The sequence below is a fragment of the Bidens hawaiensis genome, unplaced genomic scaffold, assembly GCF_021521415.1.
Source record: "Bidens hawaiensis isolate Kalapana, Puna unplaced genomic scaffold, B.hawaiensis_p1.1 tig00017035_1, whole genome shotgun sequence".
Taxonomy (NCBI): domain Eukaryota; kingdom Viridiplantae; phylum Streptophyta; class Magnoliopsida; order Asterales; family Asteraceae; genus Bidens; species Bidens hawaiensis.
The window spans coordinates 183732-204685 of NW_027492576.1; the positions used below are offsets into that span (position 1 = coordinate 183732).

Below are 20954 nucleotides of genomic sequence, written 5' to 3' on the forward strand. Positions count from 1 at the left end.
ATTCCATCAATAACAAAACAATGGTACGGTATGAGGAGGGTAAGATGTAGACAGCCTTACCTCTACCATTTCGAAACAGAGAGGCTGCTTCCGGTGAGAACCCCTACTCGATAATAGTTTTGCATCAAGCCTTGGACATAAAACACATAACACTCAACCATCGGGACATCGCTGATGGGTGCATGTACCCTTGTCTTTCCGCTATCAAAGCCACCACATGATGCCTGATTAACCTTCCGCCATTTTAACGTTATTTTCACGAGATTAGTAAAACAACGTCAAAATTAGTGCAATTTCACTTTTGTCTACCACCCAAGGGTTCACACATATATATATATGCGTGCACCGGAAACATAGCAAGATAATAACAACAAAAATAAATTATAGAAAACATTTTTATTCAAGATATTCAAATACTAATTGTTGATTAGTTCTTCATGTAAGTAATATAAAACATGATAAATATTAAACCTATGAACCTGTTACAGCATGGAGAGTAGCAACCGCAACAGAGAAGGATGTAGACGACATGGTTGTCAGCTTGGTCGAGTTCCCCTTTAGGATGTATAGTTAAGGATGGTGTTATGGTTCTTGAGAGAAACCCGATTTTATGAGAGAGGAGGCACACAAAATTGTTATGTGTGTGTGATTAGGTTATGATGTTAATTTATTCTCTCTATATATACACCCAAGGGGAAACCCTTTATTAGCTATAAAGAGTAATATGGCCTATCAAAAATTACCAAGCTAATATATAATAAGGTATAATTAATTATTTTGATCTATTATTATATAAATGATAATGATGGCCATATAAATAAATATATAAAATACATTTATTCTCACATTCTCCCACTTGGTCGAGTAATCATTTATTATGAGTATTAGATAAGCCTGATCAGGAGTTAACACTCATTCTAGTTTTAAACTCAAACTGGAGCAGAGAAATACAGTCATTGAATTGAACATCAGCTCAAGACCCCCATTAATCATACTGCAGTCCTTATTTAAAACCTAAGTAGTTATGATCAAAATTTTTAAGTAAGCCCTTCAGAACGTTTGATTTGTATATTTAATTCGTCTATATGTCATTATGCATGCAGAACATATTAAGAGACGTACAAAATCAAAACTGACGAGGAAATTTAATAGTTAATCATTCATAGTACGATATGCAGTTGTACGTGGTCATTAATAAACCCCTCATGATTATAAGCGCTTTCATAATACTTATGGGTAATAGACCTTTAGTTATAGGATCCTTAAGCATATCATGAATGTATTCGATATGAAAATTTAGATTCCTCAATTTGTTCATAAACGAATAATTAATTTCATATCAAAATTTAATGCAGCACCTATCAAACTGTTACTGTTTGAGAAAACATGGTAGCTGACGTTATCACAATTAGTCTTCAATATATAAGTTATTTGGAGTTTAATAAAACTTATGAGTCCACTAATAAATATTCAACAACATTTATTGACAACAACGTTGTAATTAATCAACATATTATGTTGTTATGACTTAGGTTGTTGTTATCAGTTCATTATGACTCCTCCATGAGATAGATTTATCTACTTACATAAGAATATATCCCGAAAATTACATTTTCTTATCTCTGAATATGACAAAGTTTAGAGTAATATACCGGTTTGAATTCTCACTTCTTCTCTTAAATTATAGTCTTTCGTTTCTTTTAAAGATATTTTAATACAGTTTTAGATGTTTCACATTAATCTAGGCATATCTAGTGTGTTACAATTTTGAGTAATATCTGAACGAGTATAGACTTGAACCTACATAAGGCTTCTACTTAATGAAGCATAAGGTAATAATCTCAATGATCCTATTATCCTCTAAATAGAGCAATATTGTTTGTTACATGTGTAAGGACCCATTTAAGATCAAACTTATAGAACAAAACTAATGTCCCTTTGGGTCTATCTCAGAATGTTATGATATCTATTATGTAAGGGATATCTTTGAGATATTTCATATCAAAGTGTGTGAACAATGCTTTGACTTATGTAACATATACTTGTCAGAAGAATGTCATCTATATAAGGACAAGTTTATTTTTAGTTGCTCCCACTCATCTTGAGGTAGGTACATTAGTCAACTTGGTTTTTGATGAAAATAATTGTATAAATATTTCATCAAATTTTGATGTTTGCATTAACCCATATATGGATTTTATTGACTTATAGACTAAATGTTCATTAACATTCAGTTTATAACATTTAGGTTGTTTTATGAGCATGTAGATATGTAAGTCAGTTAACAGGGAAAGTTGTTTTAATGTTCTTCTAACGTAGCTCTTTAACTATTATAAGCTACTTGAACAGTGATGATCCTCAAAGAAATGTTTTATAATATAGGTTATAAGATTCTTTGATGATTTATTCCCTTTTGAATCTAACCTTTAATAATCAGTTATGCTTCTTAGTGTCTTAACGTTTGTGTTAGGATTTAGTTTAGTTATGAACACCTTTAGGTGATTCAACCAAATCTCAAAACGTTAGCGACTTATGGAGTCAATTATGATTGATGATAATGGTTTAATTATAAGGGGTATGATCATTAAACTTTCCAACATTCAATTCAACTTTAGTTAGGGAGGTTACATAAGCATCAAATTTAGTAGGTTTTAAAACCTAGATGGCCTCATAAGTTGATTATTGGGTAATTTTAAAAGTCTCAGTTTTATGGATTAGCTCTTAGTTAGATTGCTATCATTTTCAGGATTCTAAGTGTGTAAGATTTGGCGTAGTATGGTGTACAAGAGGTGTAATTGGAGTAAAATTTAATATCTCCCCCCCCCCCGCCTCTTGTACTTCTAACAAGTTATTATAAAGACTTTTACTGCTTCCACTGACCTTAGAAACCTTTAGGAAATTAGCATACTTAGGGTAAGTATTTAAAGACCAATGATTCTAACAGAGAAACAAGTTAATAATATAAGTTGTTGCAGTTTCTCTTGGTGAGGATTAATTTAGTAAGAAATCTGAATTTGTCCACGTTTAAGCAACAATGAAACTTTTGTAAGAGTAGTAGTAAATTCTAAAGAGATAAGTTTTGATGGAATAGTGTTATGATGGAGCAGTGTCTTGTACAATAGGTGTATTTGAGATAATATCAAGTTTTCGCTCCCCCACCTCTTGCAAATTTTGTAAGTTATAATTTATACACTTAAGGCTCCCACTGATCTTTAATATCTCTAGGAAAAATACAAGAGAAGTTTCAATGATGCACATGACGTGGGAATCTGTCATATATATGTTAGACTTGATTTGATTCCATTAACGTCCAGATGTCATAATAAACTTAAAGGACATATTTAGAAGAAATCGTATTAAGTATATATGAACGGATCTCTTTAAGACCGCGGACCATAGAATACTGATTAGATACAAGTAAATAACATTTTAAATTATAATAGAATTATGTCTGAATATTCCGTTTGAATAAGTTTCACGAATGTCAATGAAATATAACTTATGGTGGACCCATACTTATTCCTTAAGCCAAGTAATGTTTAGGGCATTTAACACATGATTTAAAATCATTAAGATGAGATTATATGAAAAATCACCCTCATCAATCATGTCATGATTTCTCATGAAATTTGGTTTTAATAGATGAATATTATAGGTCTCATTTGTCTTTCGTTAAATTTTTATTTGCATTATAACAAAAGTTGTGAAAGTATACATTATCATCTAGTTCTATTTTATAAATATTTCAATCCAGATATTGATAACAAATAATATAAGAGCTTAAGGTAAGAGTGACTTTATGTTGGTTGTGCAAACCTTATAACTGTCATGATGTAACTTAAGTATTGATACTAAATTCTATTAATCTTCAGAATATTTAAGGTATCATAAAGTGTAATTAAAAGACAGTTTATCATGGTTCTAATAACCTTAACATTTAAATTTGTCACTAACACTCATGTTAGTTATTTGTTGATTTCGGGTAAACATATAGAACTAGACTCAACAAATCATGTGTTAATGGGAATATTAGGATAAGCAGACTTATATATCATTATTATACAACTATCAATTTTAGCCAGTTGTTCTTTTTATATTATGGATAGTCTTGTAATGTCTATGTCTAATCTAATGGCATATTTTTGCAATGGGATTTCTCCTCAGAGAACTTGGAGCTGGAAGTAATACTTGTATTTTGTCTATGAACCTTAGAATTATCCTCTTTTAGGTTTTAGTGGTGGTGAGTTGAATAACATCTTATTTCCAGTACCATACATTTCTTTTCTTGTACATATGTTGTTGATCAACACACTCGTTTTCCTTTGGTACTTCTGAGTGTTATAGTTGATTCTTAAGACACCAAATTATACTATTGAAAATTTTAGTATGTAATGTACTATAAAATTGTACTTATTTTCATGTGTGAACCCTTAATTTCATGGGTAATGAAATTGTACATTATGATGTATTCAGGGATACCATTTAACCTTATAGTTAGAATTTAGAAGGAAGAATGCATGCATCTTATGAGTTATTTTGATTAGTCTTAGGAAAAATTAAATCAAGAATAACTCTAGTGATAGCATTTATTAAAATAAATTATTGATTATCATTATTATAAGAGACATTATGATTGACGCATCCCATTTGTTATGCTCTAGTTTTTAATATAATGATTGTTATTAGAAAGAGCAGTAGGATAGCCATATCATGTCTTAATGAATAATTAAAATTGAGAAGAGTTAAATGTTATTAAAACTATTTATGAGACAAAATTCAATTGTATTTTAAGATTAGAGTGGATGATTCGGATGAGATCGTTATTTATGGAAGAAAATATAGTGAGTAATATTATGGGATATTAAAATGATATAGATGAAAGTTTATGATCATTAGATTAATGAAGGATCATTAATATGATGATCACTATATTTTATTGAAGATGTGATATGTCTATTATTAACATCAAACTAATAGACTATAATTAATAGTTCTATTTAAACAAAAATAAATCATCTTTGGGCAGAATTAAAATTTATTTAAGTATATGTGCAAAACAATTGTAACACATCACCTTTGGGCAAAAGTGAGACAATTATTTTAATTATGCGCGGGCTAGTTTTGCTAAATAAAAATGTAACAAATCACCTTTGGGCAGAAGTGAGACATTTGTATCATGTTAGGCAAAACTAACAAAAGCTTTTCAGTTATACTTGAATGATAGGGTAAATGTAATTCATCACCTTTGGGCAAAAGTGTTACATCAAAAGTTCATTCAAGTTAAGCCTTTATGTTTTGTAAAATTTTATAATATTTAAGGTTTACAAAACATTTAATTAGTTAATAGCGGAAAATGTTTAGAGTATATATATTATAGATATATATATTTAATTTTAATTTTATGTATTGTAAGGAAGTTAATAATTACATACTTAGGATTTGATGATGAAAATTGTTTTACAAATCAATTAGATGTTATAACCCGGTTTAAAAGTTATATGGGTTTGGTAAAACCCATGACCCACTTCTTTTTTTAATATAAAATTGTTTCTTAATTATAAATCATATCTTTAAAAAAAATATTAAATTTTAGTATATCCCTATTTTATAGGATTTTCATATCAAATATTTGGTGAGATTAGTTTTTTAATTTAATGAGATGTTATAACCCGTTTAAGGATTGTCTGGGTTTGGTAAGACCCATAGCCGTGAATTCAGGTCAAATGCATGAGAAACCTCCATTTAAAAATCAAGCAAATCTGGTGACTCCAAAAAATGGGTGAGTGACCACATCGCGATACGTATGATTTTTATGTTTACGTTTATATATATTATAGATTATTATTATTATTATTATTATTATTATTATTATTATTATTAATTATATAAATTCATAAATTATAAATATATGCTTTAAATCTATCCATTTATTTATCGGTTAATCTAGTAAACTATATATATGTTAAAATGTAAGGATGGTATATACCATCACTTTCAGACATAACAAAATTTATTATATTTAATTTCTTAGTTTTTTTATCAATGATTGTTTTAGGTTTTTTGTGGAACTTAAATTGATTTTTATGGGCCAAAATTGATAAATAGATTGTTCGATACAAGTTCAATGCATTAAGTCAAAATTTGTTACATGTCAAAAATGAAAATTTTGAATATTTTTAAAAGTTTGAGAATGCAAATATATTTATCATCCAATTTGTTACGGGTTCAAAGTGTTAACTTGAAAATGTCAAACATATGAATGTTAGAATTTTAAACATGATTCGGGTTCCAAATTTATTTACAAGGGAATTTTTGGAAATAATTAAAAGGTTGGGGATTTGACAAATTAACTATTTTTCCCTCAACTATTAAAATTTAAGAAAAGATTTCGAACACTTTCGACATGCCACCTCCAGACCTATCAATTTTTCTAACTTTTATCAAATTTGAAATATTTGTGTAAGCATTAACTTTTCATTCAATGGTGATCAGAACGTTGTATGGAAAGCATGCCATACAAAACTATATTAAAATGAAGCAAGTTATTCACAAAATTGAATGAGTTAACATGTTATTTTATATGTTGTCATTATGACAAAGTCGAGAAGCCCTCTGAAACTTTATCAAAATCTTTTTCATAATGTAGCTCAGAAATATAGTTCTTGAAGAATATCCATCGTTACAATTTACTGTTCTATTTTCCTTCAATGTGTGGTAAATTGATAATTATATCAATAAAGGTATGTATAGATCATTTTATATTTAAGCTGAGTGGTTAGAACTACTATTGTATGAGAAGTCTTAATCCTGAAGTTGATTAATAACCAAATTTCTTTCAATTATACATATATGACACTGGGAATGAAATTTTCAATAGAAAGAGCGTCTTGAGTACGTTTCTGTACGTGCATTTTTTATTAAGCTCATTTAAAAAAAATATTTTGTGATATAAATAAAATTATTTATGTACACGTAGTATAAATAAAAGCATAGTTCATATACGTTATGCAATTATCTGCTTTACTTGTAATTTTATAATTTAGATAATCCTGTATGCGACACTTACTCTAAATCAAGTATATTATTATTTCACTAAAATAATAGGAACCGGTATTTAGGAGTTATACTATTTGCATTCATTATTTAACTACCACGTTAATATATTATTCACCAAATATTAATAAGTATAATCCTTATAGGAGTTTATAAGATAAAGTTGCATGGTGTGTTGACCATTTTATTTTTATTATATATCAACACTAACATTGTTATATGTTGTGTTGAACGAATAAAGGTAATATATTAGTGGAGTGTTGATAGCTTCCATCTTGTAATAAAGAATACTTAAGTGTGATATCTATTTAGAGGGAAGTTGTAGTAATACTCGTGGAGAGAATGTTACACAGGTGATCTCTAAAATTAGATACAACTGCTTAATGAATAATAGCTCTCGGTTGAATAAAAAGAGCTGATATATGCAAGCAACATCTGTTAGCTTCAACCCGAACAAATATACGTCGTCGTATTTATGTACTAATGTCTTTGATCATTTATAATGTTTTCAATAAAACTTGAAAGATTAAATATATTATGTTTGTTGATGTACTTTACTCACCTAGTTAATTAAATGAACATTTCAACAAGATGAACTTCTTGTTGAGTCCAAAAACCGGAGCGACGTCTTCATATTTTAAGTCTTTATATATTAAGCTTGCCGGAAACCGGTTTATTCTTCTTGGAGTATGGCAGTGTCGGTATTCATCTTTTTGGACCTGGATCAACTAGTTTAGGTCCTTTTAAGGTAGAAGGAACTAGATGAGGTTCCTACTAGGCCACCCGTGGTGGGCGACAAATGCCCAAAAAATGGGATGATTTTGTGGGTGAACACCGCCCCCCAGGCGATAAATGGGACGATATGTCACGCCCTAATCTACAACAAAAATGTCGGGACATGAACTGATTGTCACAGCTCTCAAGATATTCAATATTAAATGTGACAATATCTATTAAATTTACTAAATAACCATACATCAAAGTAACTAAAGTGCATGCATTCAAATTTAAACAAATAAAACAAAATTTCATATTCTAATTTTTGTGTCTTCTTCTCTAGCATACAACCTAAGTTTTCTTCAAATACAAGCTTGAAAATCATATCACACGATAACTTGCATATGCGTTAAAAATAAAATAGTTTTTTGTCAACACAATGTTGAGTGAGTAAATCACCAGATTTGAGACACTGTATAATAATAAGAAAAAGTGCAAACTGTTTCTGTGAGAATATACAGATAAGCCATAACACATAACAATCAAACAACTATAAAGAAATGGCTCAACCAATCCATATAAATGGACATTGGTTACCAAGCAAGGACTAAACCGTTGCCATAAAAATGGACATCGGTTGCCGAAGTAAGCAATAACGTTCAAGTAAAGCAAGTAAGCAAATAGCAAGTTAGGCAAACTGATAAACACACAAGGATAAACAGTTGCGGTTGAGTAATATATAATATAAAAATATCTATGAACGCATATGTCCCCAAAACATTTAATAATAAGTAAAAGAAGAGGAGTGAAGTACTCACCTTAGCAGGAAGCGAGGGAAAAATAAATGAGGTAATAAACTGTAGCAACATGTGACGCGCTCGACGAGATGAATAAACGGAAACACCCTGTTTGGATCACAAATCGATGGTGAAGGAGGATACAAATGCGAAAGCCAGAACTCGAACAATTACAGGTATAAAAAGAGGATTACAAACCAATTAACAATGGGTTTGTTGTTTGCGCTAGGGTAAGGATAGTGTCTACCGATTTAATTGAATTATAACATCGTTTATAAAGAGTTGAAATTAGGGTTCATAGTCTGTTTGGTTAATAAGGTATAACAGATCAAATACAATATACTTAACATGATAAATTCGCTTATTGTGCCGAAATTATTATAACTAGAAGATACACAAGATCAATTACTACAAATACACGAACATTAAGGTCCAAGAAATCTATAACTAAATCGGGTATTAAGAAAAAGAATGTGGATACGGGTCTGGGTAAGGATATTAAGATTGGTGATATGGGTTAGAAAGATATTTACAGTCTAAGTCCCTGGTGTTTGAAGATGGGTACAAAAATAGGTTAAAGTTTATATTTCGGGTTAAAAAGTGCCAAAACAAGAAAGATATAATTATAAATAATTAAATAATAATTTAATAATAATATATTAATAATTAATCGATTTAAACTCGATGAACGTACTATATTAAATAAAATAACACGAACATCGAACCGAGTCGGGTAAAATAAATTCGATAATCCGGAGTTGTTACACGATGGGGGGGGGGGGGGGTTTGGTCGCCTGTGCATGTTCGATGAATATTATTATTATAATATTCTTTTGTGTGTGGTGTATACATATAATGGGTTACAACATCACTATACCCTTAAAATAAAAATCCAGCATTTGCTGATTGGGCGTCGCATGACACAAAACGCCCCATTTTGTAGCTTATTCACTACATATCCTTAAGATGAATGGTAAACTATAGTAAATGGTGATGTGACAGCTAGGGTTAAGGGTGTTAATCCCCCTTTAGTGACTACTTAGTTATATACACACACAAGGCGAAACTCTAAACTATGATAGTAAGGATAATTACGTCCATCGAATAATAAATATCACATGATATTTTAAATATTTTATCATCATAGTTAAATTAATAACCATGATAGTTTATATCGATGTTATTTAGTCGGTATCGGTTTGTTCATCATGCTAGCGGCCTCAATATAGCTCACAATACTAATTATTGATTTTTTTTCAAATACTACAATGTTTAACCAGAGTCGTGTTTTTTTTAAATTACGAACACTAGTAACTAGAATTACACAAAAGTTGCATCTCGTAACACAGAAGATAAAATCGTGATATGCTCTAAACCATCTCAACACATATTTTACGTCGATCAAAAACCACAAAAACAAATATTGATAATATCGACACCGGTACAATGTTGTTCAGTCAGTATCGGTTTAGTTCATGACAATGCTGGTATGATAGCACTCGGTATAGTTTACCATACTAAAAAATATTTCACTTTAAGTACAACACAGTTTTTAATTAAATTTATATCAAAATATTAATTTAGAAAAAATAATCACAAGTGCATAACTAGTTAGTCTTGAAAATTTTCAAGTTAACGAACGAAAGTTATTACAAAAGAAATATATTAAAAGTAAGTGTGTTAAATATGGATACGCTAAATTTAAAGTTTAAATTTGTAAAAAAAAGATAACAAAGTAAACAGAGAATTTGTGCGGAAAAGGACAAAAGCAACCAAAGCACGAGGCTGGCTTTCTCAGTGGTCCCAAATCTGTTTAAGCATACTTTAATATCATGGAAAATGCAAGTGTCACTCGTCGCCGCTTTTGATGGTCGACAAATCTCCTCTTTTTGGTTGATTTCTTTTCTTTCTTTTTTTCACCTTTCTTTAAAACAATAAATCTACCTTACCCTACTCCAAACTTTATTTAAACGACTAATATACGAAGAATTGTTTACTAACTTATTACATGGTGATTCAATGACAAAAGACTATGACTAGCTGGTCAGACTCAGTCGTATGAAGCCCTTAAGTGTTTTCAAGTTATTAATAGTTTTGGGGAAAATCCACCCGTCCGAAAGCCCAATGTTGTTAAACCTGGACGCCATTATAATCGAATTAGAGATCACAAAGTTCACAGTATTCCTTCATTGAGTCATCTATGCCTCCCAAAATGTTATATGTTAGGCTTGAAACTGGGTCTTCATTAAGAAATTCAAGTTTCTTACCGCTACAACTTGGACCACCAATAGTCCATACCCTACTTTAAATTAGTATACCATATTCTTGGAATTAAACCATAAACTTCCTATCAAAGTGACAAGTCTTTATCATTGTGCTAGTAAACATTAACGATTTTTTTTTCAGTTGATCGTCGAAAAAAATTTAAACATGGTTATTTTGGGTTAAATTATGTCAATAATATAAATCATTATTTGAAGTTGTTTGTTAGGCATGATAAGATGAATACATTATATACAAATAACAAAATTACTTCTCTCTTAAAAAAGGAATTTTTTATAAAAAATATTAAAAACGATAATGCTGGTGGTGGTAACAAACAACAGTGGTGATCAAATGGTGATATCAAGAAGGTGAAGTGAAAGAGAATAATAATAAAAAAGGCACAAGTATATTGATGAATGTTAATGTATTTAAAGGATTATAATAGATAATTTTATTTATCAGCTACCCAAGCATATCATTATTCAATTCCCTCACAATGATATACAAAAATATAACATTTTTTAAACAGTGTTTGAAACTATCTTTAACGTCCGAGTAATCCTTCTTATGATAATATTTTAACCGTTCGTATTTGTTAACGCGTTAGGTTCAAGTCACCTATAAACACCATCGTAAAAAAACCTATCACAATAGAAAAACCCGTTAAGCCAGCTTTCAATGCCCCATTGGACCAAAAAATCAACCCGACCCCGCTTACCCGAAACTATAAACCAGACCTTCGTGGTATGTTCCCTATCACGCCCTTATAAATACCACCACAACCCCAAATCCATCCGCACCACTTCCTCTCTCCAAATCTCCTCTTCCCATTTCTATCTCATCTAACAGATCTTCAAAACCCTAATCAAACCCATACCTTATCCCACCTTCAAACCACACCCCAAACACATTATCCACTAATCCCTTCAAAACCCACATCACCCACATGGCTCTTGCCTACCTCGGATCCAAAAAACCCACCGCCGTAATGTCTTCTCCGCCGCAACTTATTCTCACCCAAGACGACCTCAAGAAAATCGCAGCCTACAAAGCCGTCGAATTCGTCGAGTCCGGCATGGTCCTCGGCCTCGGCACCGGCTCCACCGCCAAACACGCGATTGACCGCATCGGTGAGCTTCTCCGCCAAGGCAAACTCGACAACATCGTCGGAATCCCGACATCCACCAAAACGCACGAACAGGCTATGTCCCTAGGGATACCCCTCTCCGATATCGACACCCACCCGGTGATTGATTTAGCCATCGATGGTGCCGATGAAGTCGACCCGGATATGAATCTGGTCAAAGGCCGCGGCGGGTCGTTGCTCCGGGAGAAAATGATTGAGGGGTGTTGTAAAAAGTTTGTGGTAATCGTAGACGAGTCTAAGCTTGTGGATTATATAGGCGGAAGCGGGTTAGCCATGCCGGTCGAAATCGTGCCGTTTTGCTGGAAATTTACTGCTTCGAAGCTTCAATTTTTGTTTGCCGGGTGTGTTGCGAAGCTGCGGGTATCAGGGGAAAATGGTAGCCCGTATGTGACGGATAACGGGAATTATATAATTGATTTGTATTTCAGCAAGAGTATTGGGGATTTGAGGGCGGCTGGTGATGCGATATTGAGGCTTGCGGGTGTGGTGGAGCATGGGATGTTTATTGATATGGCGACTACTTTGATTGTGGCTGGAGAGCTTGGAGTCACGGTGAGGAATAAGTGTTAGTTGTTCCGGTATGCTGGCCGGAGATTTTGGAATTCAGGCTTACATTATTATTATTAGGATATTGATATCAACTTGTTATGTTTTCGTTTAGAAGTTTTGTTATTTTTTTATGCGCTTCATTGATAAGTTATTCATAAAATTGGCATCTTAGTTTTGCTGGGTTAATTTCATTTTTTTTATTTAAACGTGTTTCAAAATGATGTAGGTCTGAATGTTGTAGAGTTGGTTACCATGTTTCTGGAATGTAAGGGTGTTCAATTGTTCATTAACACGCACAAAAACTACACATGTAGTTTTGATATCCAAAGGTTCTATACTTCATGGTTAGGTTTGATCATTGACAATTTTAAGGCTTCTTTGGTACTTTGTAAGCCCACCCGAAGTGGGCGCCATATATGGGCGATGGTGGGCGAGAACACCGCCCCCGATGATTTTAGGGGCGGGGTATTTATCGCCGTCTGTTTGAAGAAAATAATAATATAATAATAGAAGTGACTGTTGAATGGTCACTTATATTAAGAACTACTTTAACGACACACCTACATTTAACGACATTACGTTTCAACGTCGTTTTCGGATGTCTAGGCGTTTATTTTTGCGCATCGTGGGAGATTTGAAGCGAGAGTATACGTATTTTTAACAAAAAAACCGACGCAAGACAATATTTAGGATTCACCGCCATTCCAAAAGTGTATTTCGGCGCTATGCATCCTCGCATACGGCAACACAACCGAAATCAACGACGAGTATTTAAAGATGGCTAAGAAAACGACGCGAGACTCGTTGGAGAATTTTTGCATCGGTAAAATTTGAATTGTTTATATTAATTATTGTTTTTAATATAAATATTTTTAATAATTTATTTGTATAGAAATAATACAATTATACGCTGGTCGTTATTTGAAGATTCCATTTTCAAATGACCTGACTCACATATACGATGTATACAAAAGCAAACATTCTTTTCTCGACATGATTGGGAGTATAGATTGCATGCATTGGGAGTGAGGCAACTGTCCAACCGCATGATGAGGTCAATACACTCGTGGTGACAATGGAGTGCCAACGGTTAGTCTTCAAGCAATTTGTTCACACGGCCTCTGCATTTGGTCGGCCTACTTCGGTTCAGTCGGGTCCAACAACGACAAACGTTCTCAACGCGTCGCCCGTGCTAGAGTATTACATCTGCCGTAGCATACCGGTCTTACCACTTTATGCCAACGATACATTCTATCGTCACGGATACTATTTGGGAGATGAGATATATCCAGAGTACTCGATCATCGCCAAAATGTTTCAACACCCGATCTAAGAAAAAAGAGAATACTTTAAGAAGAAGCAAGAGTTCGCGCGAAAGGATATTGAGAGGTGTTTCGGGGTTCTAAAAACATGTTGGCATTATGTGAAAAACTCATGTAATGTATGGTCGATGGCAAAAATGAGCGATGCCATGTATACATGTATCATATTGCATAATATGATTTTAGAAGACACTGGCAAAGCAGTATGTCAACACTATATACCAGGAAGCGTTCCTGAACCAACCGCAGAGCAACGAACGTAAAACATTCACGGGCTCACATCAAGTGAGATACATAAGCAACTTAAGGCGGATTTGGTTCAATACGTGTGTGATAATCGTCCCGTTGAAATAGAAGACGAGGAGGAGAACGAAGACGAAGATGAAGACGAGGACGAAGACGAAGATAACGAATAGATTAGTATTTTTATATGTATTTTTTATTTTATATTTTGGTGTGTTTTTTTATTTTAATTATAATTTATTTTTTTTTTATTTAGTTAATTTAATAAATTTTAATAACTTAAATGGTTTTTGTTTGTTTAATTTTATTACAAAAATAAAATAATAAAAAATGGTGACGTGGCATTGGAGGGGTTACAACACCATTACACCCTAAAAAAATTCCTACACTTTGCCTGGGTGTCACGTGTCGCAAGTCGCTCAATTTGTAGCTCCTCCACTACACATAGCCTAACAGTATATGTAAGCTAGTTATATATTTTTATTATTTGAACATCAGTTTTTGAAACGGTTATTAGCACTTTTAAGGTGTGGTACTTTGAAACGGTTTTTGTAAGTCATTTATAATTTTTTTTTCTTTGAACATGTAGTTTTTATCCCTCTCAATTCATAATTATAAACATACGTTTTATAAGAACCAAGGGTGCTTGTGGTACGGTTTTAAATGACAAGTTAAAATGTTGCGCTACTAACACGTAGGTTTCAGGCGGTGAGGCTTTAACTTACACACTCATTTAACAGTGTATTGTGATTTAAAGCCCCACCATTACCTTGTTAACGCATTTGGGTGTCACCATTTCCTTGTTTAAGCCGGTTATCAAGTTACCATTTCCTTGTCTATCACAGACCTTAACGTTCCTGCAGCATTAAAGCTCACTTACCACGTCATATCATTTTTGCCACATATGTTGAAGCTCCACGCTAGTAGTTTAATAATGATTTAAAATAATACCAGTAAAGTCGCTGGTCTTTTCAACTTGTTTAATCCATCTAGTTTGGTTTGTTGTGTCATTTCTTAAACTCATAGTCAGCTATACTATCTATAGGGTCTGTATGATATGTGGTAATGGAATGGACAATGGAATGAAATGAGCGAGAGTGGAATGGACGAGGTAATTGAATTAATTATTATCATTCCATTGATATGTTTGGTTACCATGTGGAAATAAAATGAACTATTAGTTTTTATTTTTTTTAGTAAGCTAGAAAAAGCCAGAAAAAATAAAAATGGTAGGGAGTGGCGATGGTAATGGGCGGGAGCTAGGAGCGATTGTTGGTGATGGCAGGTGGTGGTGATAGCGGGTGGTGGTGGTAAGCGGCGGGTAGCGGGCGGTGGTGGTGATGGTCGGGAGCGATGGTTGGTGGTGGGCGGCTTTGTTAGGTGGTGGTGAGTGGTTGGTGGTGGCGGCAGAGATGGGTGGTGGTGGTGGTGGACGGGAACAATGGTTGGTGCTGAAGGTGGTGGGCGGCGCTGTTAGGTGGTAGGTGGGAGTTTGGTGGTGGTGGTCGCGAGCGGAGGAGGCGGATGATGGTGGTGGCCGGGGGTGGTGGGTGGTAGCGGGAGATGGAGGCGATGGTGGGTGGTGGTGAGAGGGAAATGAGTAGTTGTGGTGGGAGGGTGGTGGAGGTGATATTGTGTGAAAGAGGGATGTAATGAAAAAAACAAGGGGGGTGGATGGAATGAATTTGGGGTGTTTTAGGGGGGATGAAATGGACATGGTAATGGGTGATTCCATTCCATTGACCAATTAAACACATTTTTTTCATTCCATCGTAATGGTCTATTGCATTCTGCCTCTCACTCATACATACCAAGCGCTAGCATAGTTTCTTTCGAAATAGGTTGAATCATATGTGGAGTTGTGGATGTCTCTGCACCTCTAATGTGGACCAGCCTAAGTTCAAGACACAAATGCAATTGGAAGCATGGCTATTTTAAAACCTTACTCATTTTTTTTAATGAAATGGGAGAATGGTAAAACATTCTTATATAGGATTTCTAAAATACATAACTTCAATAGAAAATTTTAGAGATTGTAAGCGCAGGAAAAGTGGGTGTCTTAGACGCTTCCAAGCTATAGATTATCTAACATCAAATTATAGTCGAACCATTTTTTTGGAAATGTAGGAATTGTTAGTGTAATCTTGTGTAAGTGCAGGGACCTAGTTGTCGTACTCACAAACTCAGGGGAATTTTTAGTTAGTTTTTCTCCTATTCTTGTCTAACAAGTAATTGTATGGTTATAAATAGGGTTATTTGTAATCAAGTAATCACAACTTATCAATTAATACAATAAAAGCAAGTCCGTTGACCTGCATACAAGTACCAACGAACAAGAAGAAAGATGGGTGACAGGCCAAGTAATCAAGACGGAGAGCCAAGTAATCAAGTCGGTTTTCCCAAAGAACCGAGTTTCATATCGATTCAGTTTCCGATTCTTAAGTCCACCAATTACACGATTTGGACGGTAAAAATCAAGGCTATCTTCAAGGTTCAAGGGTTGTTGGAGGCCATCGAACCAAGAACGGGAACGGTAACTGATCCAAAGATAGATGAGTTTGGCGATTGTGTATCTTTACAAGTCACCTTACCACCGCTAAAGAGATTTGGGATGCACTTAAGACTCGCTTCGTTGGGGTTGATAGGGTTCGGGAAGCCCGGATCGAGTCTCTTCATCATAAGTTCGATGACTCAAGATGAAAGAAACAGACACGATTGATGACTTCTCGACCAAGATAAGCCAAGTAACTTCCAAAGAAAGCAATCATGGTGAACCGTTTGAAGAAAAGATCACTGTAAGAAAGCTTTTGAAGTCCGTTCCGAGAAAGAGGTATATAGCGATTGTTGCTACCATTGAACAATGTGCCGATATAAAGACTATGACGTTCCATGAAGCCGTTGGACGCCTAAAAGCGTTTGAGGAACGATATGGAGATAAAGAAAAACCCGTGACGGCAAGCAAGAACAACTCCTATATACATATGAAGAATGGAAAGCTAAAAGCAATCAAGAAAGGCATCATGGGACAGGCAAGATGGGAACCGAATCAAGTCAAAAGAACAAAAGAAAAGGTAAGGTTGTGGATCGAGAAAAGAAAGAACCCCGAGTGAAGAAGGATCAGTCAAAGATTAAAATTTTATCGGTGTGATGAACTAGGACACTTTGCCACGTCGTGTCCTAACCGAAACAAGGAGATTAACGATCAAAGTAACCTCGCACAAGATGGTGGAGCGTTTCTAAACATGATGAAGGTAGCTCGGAGTAAGGAAGATGTGATTTTTCTAAAACAAGACCGGGTTGATCCGAAGCAATATGCTTCAACCCATGTGATAAAAACACGTGGATTCTTGATAACGGGGCGAGTAACCACATGACGGGAAATCCGGAATGGTTTTCCAACATCGATCGTAACAAGATCGGTAAAGTAAGTTTCGGTGATGGTTCATGTGTTGAAATCGAAGGTCAGGGCACGATAGTAGTAGAAGGTCAAATGGGAGAACAACGAGCACTGAGTGACGTTTATTTTATTTCATCTCTCAAAAATAATATAATAAGTCTCGGGCAATTAGACGAAGGATGCAAGATCGGGATCTAAGACGGTATCTTATGGATATTCAAACAAGATGGAAGGCTTCTAATCAAGGTATCACGTTCCTTCAACCGGGTTTATAAAATTAATTTAAAGGTTGTTTCTCCGGTTTGCTTACAAGTCAATTTGCATAATATTGCATGGATATGGCGTGCTCGATTGGGGCATTTGAATTTCGATGCCCTTCGGGGTCTCTCGAAACTCGCAGATGGAGTGCCAAGAATCGAACACTCGATGCAGATTTGCGATGCATGTATGCTAGGCAGACAAACAAGATCAGATATCCCGAAAGAATCAAATTATCGTGCAAAGGTATCGCTCGAGCCGTCAACAAATCAAATTATTGGATGAGGATTTGTTGCGTTTCATCAATCTTGTTGCTATTAACCCGTCAATTGGCTGTGTGTTTAAGTTAAAAGGATTGGATTCTATGTTCATTGAGAAAGATATTCCGATTAGTATTATCAAACCAGAATTGATCGAAAGTGTCTTTCATAATGAAACTTCCAAGATACAAGATCTTGAACGTCAGTTTGCTTGTGCCAAAACATCAAACACATCAGACCCATTGATTAAAGCTAAGCAATTGTTAAAAACTACCAAGAAAGTTTATTTTGTGAAATCAAATGGAACTGACACATTATAAAGTTTTTCAAACTGCTCTAATCTTGATTTCTACATGAAAAAGAAATCTGTGTTGTCTGATGATTTGGCCAAGAGTTTTACTCAAAATGTGGGTCGTCAATCTTCTGTGGCACCAGTTTCTGCCAAATCTCAACATGATCGTGTGGACATGAAAAGTTGTTTTCTTTGTGGTCAACAAGGTCATGTTAAAAATTGTGGACAGAAGAAGTCTCATAATCTTCATCCATTTGTTCGGAGATTTTGAAACGACCTTTGTCATGTGATGATGAAACTCACATAATGTTTTCTAACGTGAATCCACATAAAGTGATTCATGTGAATGAAGCATCTGTTCATGTAAAACAAAAGTTTGTTCCAACCGAACCAATTTGTAAGAATGTGAACTCAAATGTCGTTCAAGCTGCTTATTTAAGACAGAAGTATAAAAGGCATGTAACTTATTCCCAAGTTGCGGAATAACAATTGAATTCTGCTAAGTTTTATTCTTTTCATGAAACTCAAAAGATGCCCAAGACTAAGGCCTGGGCTGCCTTTTTGAACTAATCACTTTCAATTTGTGTGTAGGGTACATCCAAGACCGTGTCTGGTGAGAACTGGATAATGGACAGTGGATGTTCTCGTCATATTCCTGGAAATCTTAACCTCTTAACAAATGTTAGAAATATTCAAGGGGGTATGTTGCTTTTGCTGGAAATTCTGGGGGTATGATAAAACAAGAGGGTGAAGTTTCAAATGGGCATATCACGTTTGAGAGAGTCAACTACTGTGACAAAGTTGATCATAATTTATTAAGTGTGTCGCAAATTTGTGACAAGAAGTATTCGACCGTCTTTACTGATAAAGAGTGCAATATCCTAAAACCGGGATATGTCATTCCTGAAGATATGGTTGTCATGCGATCACCTCGATCGAATGATATTTATATTTTAAATATGAGTTCTAAGGTATCTACATCAATTGAAACATGTTTCGTCTCTAAAGCAACTGAGAAGTACTCTATTCTATGGCATCGTAGGATGGGTCGTATTCATGTTCGAAAGATGAATTATTTAATGGAAAATGACTTGGTTGATGGTGTTTCTTTGAAACATTTTAAGTTATCTGACCTCTGTGTTGCTTGCAAGAAAGGCAAACAGAAGAAAAAGTCACATCCTTCTAAGTTATTTAATTCCATTGATACTCCTTTAGAACGACTTTATATGGATCTGTTCGGTCCAGTGAATCATGCTAGTATCGCTGGGGATTGGTATTGTCTTGTACTTACTGATGACTATTCAAGATATTCATGGGTTTTATTTATGAGTTCGAAAGACCAAACACCTGTTCTAGTTCAAAATTTAATCACTAAGATCGAATCACTGTACAAGTAAAAGGTGAGGAGAATTCGAAGTGATAATGGTACAGAATTCAAAAACACCGTATTGGATTCTTTTGTGTTCAAAAAAGAATTCATCGAGAATACGGTGCCCCTTATGTACCACAATAGAATGGTGTTGTTGAGAGGAAAAACAGAACTTTGATTGAAGCAGCTAGAACAATGCTTCCAGATTCTAAGCTTCCCGTTCAATTCTGGAACGAGGCTGTGAACACTACCTGTTATACGCTTAATTGAGTTTTAACTGTAAAGAAGCTTAAGAAGACAAGTTATGAACTGTTAAACAACAGAAAACCTAACTTGAAGTACTTGGAGCCTTTTGGGTATCCGTGTATGATGTTGAAAAGAGATTCAGGTAAATTTGATAAGAAAGCTGTTGAATGTTATTTCTTTGGATATGCATCACTTAAGAAAAGGGTATTTAATTTTACTTCGGGATGTGTTGAAGAATGGTACCATGCTGATTGCCAAAGGTACACTACACCTCCTCAGGGTAAAGGACCCGGCTGGATGTTCGATTATGAAGGTTTATTTGATTCATTCACTAGATTAACTGAGAAACTAGATAAAGACTTGGTGCGTGCTTACTCTGAAGATCAATTCTTACCTCCCAGAGCTTCTAGTCATATTTATGTAGATGCTTCTCAAGATGATCTCCCTGATACATCTGATGTGATTTCGATCTCATCTGATGATGGTCATTTTGTGGATTACTCCTCAGCTCCTCTTCCTGAAACACATGAGACTGGTGAATCATCTCATGATACTGAGGAAAATATCACTAATTTATCTGAAATAGTTGTTGTGCCTGAAAATCCAACTCTTGGGATTCATTCCTATCATCCGCAAGAAAACATTATTGATGATCTTGATGTAGGTGTGCAAACCCGTCATCAGATTGCTTCTTCTAGTGATGATCATATTTTATGTGTTTATGCTGCTTTGCACACTTCTGGAATGATAAATCTGGCTAAATACACTTGCTTTCTTTCTCAAGTTGAACCGTTAAATGTTCGTATGGCTCTTGCTGAACCATCTGGGGTAGAGGCAATGCAGGAAGAACTGCAACAATTTCAAAGATTGGGTGTATGGGATCTTATTGATAAACCTGCTAGAGTGAAGAAGCCGATTCCTACGAAGTGGGTATTTAAGTGTAAAAAGGATGACCGTGGGGTGATTGTTCGAAATAAAGCAGGACTTGTTGTTCAAGGATTTCATCAGCAAGAAGGCATTGATTACACCGAAGTATATG

At 34.4% G+C, this 20954-nt stretch overlaps 1 long non-coding RNA gene and 1 pseudogene across 1 annotated transcript in view; one reads left to right on the forward strand and one right to left on the reverse strand.

Moving 5' to 3' along the window:
* Positions 1-20954, reverse strand: part of LOC143552775 (uncharacterized) — a 181731-nt gene that overhangs the window by 50396 nt on the left and 110381 nt on the right. The gene's annotated exons all lie outside the window — the stretch shown is intronic.
* LOC143552778 (putative ribose-5-phosphate isomerase 2 pseudogene) lies at positions 11663-12714 on the forward strand (annotated as a pseudogene).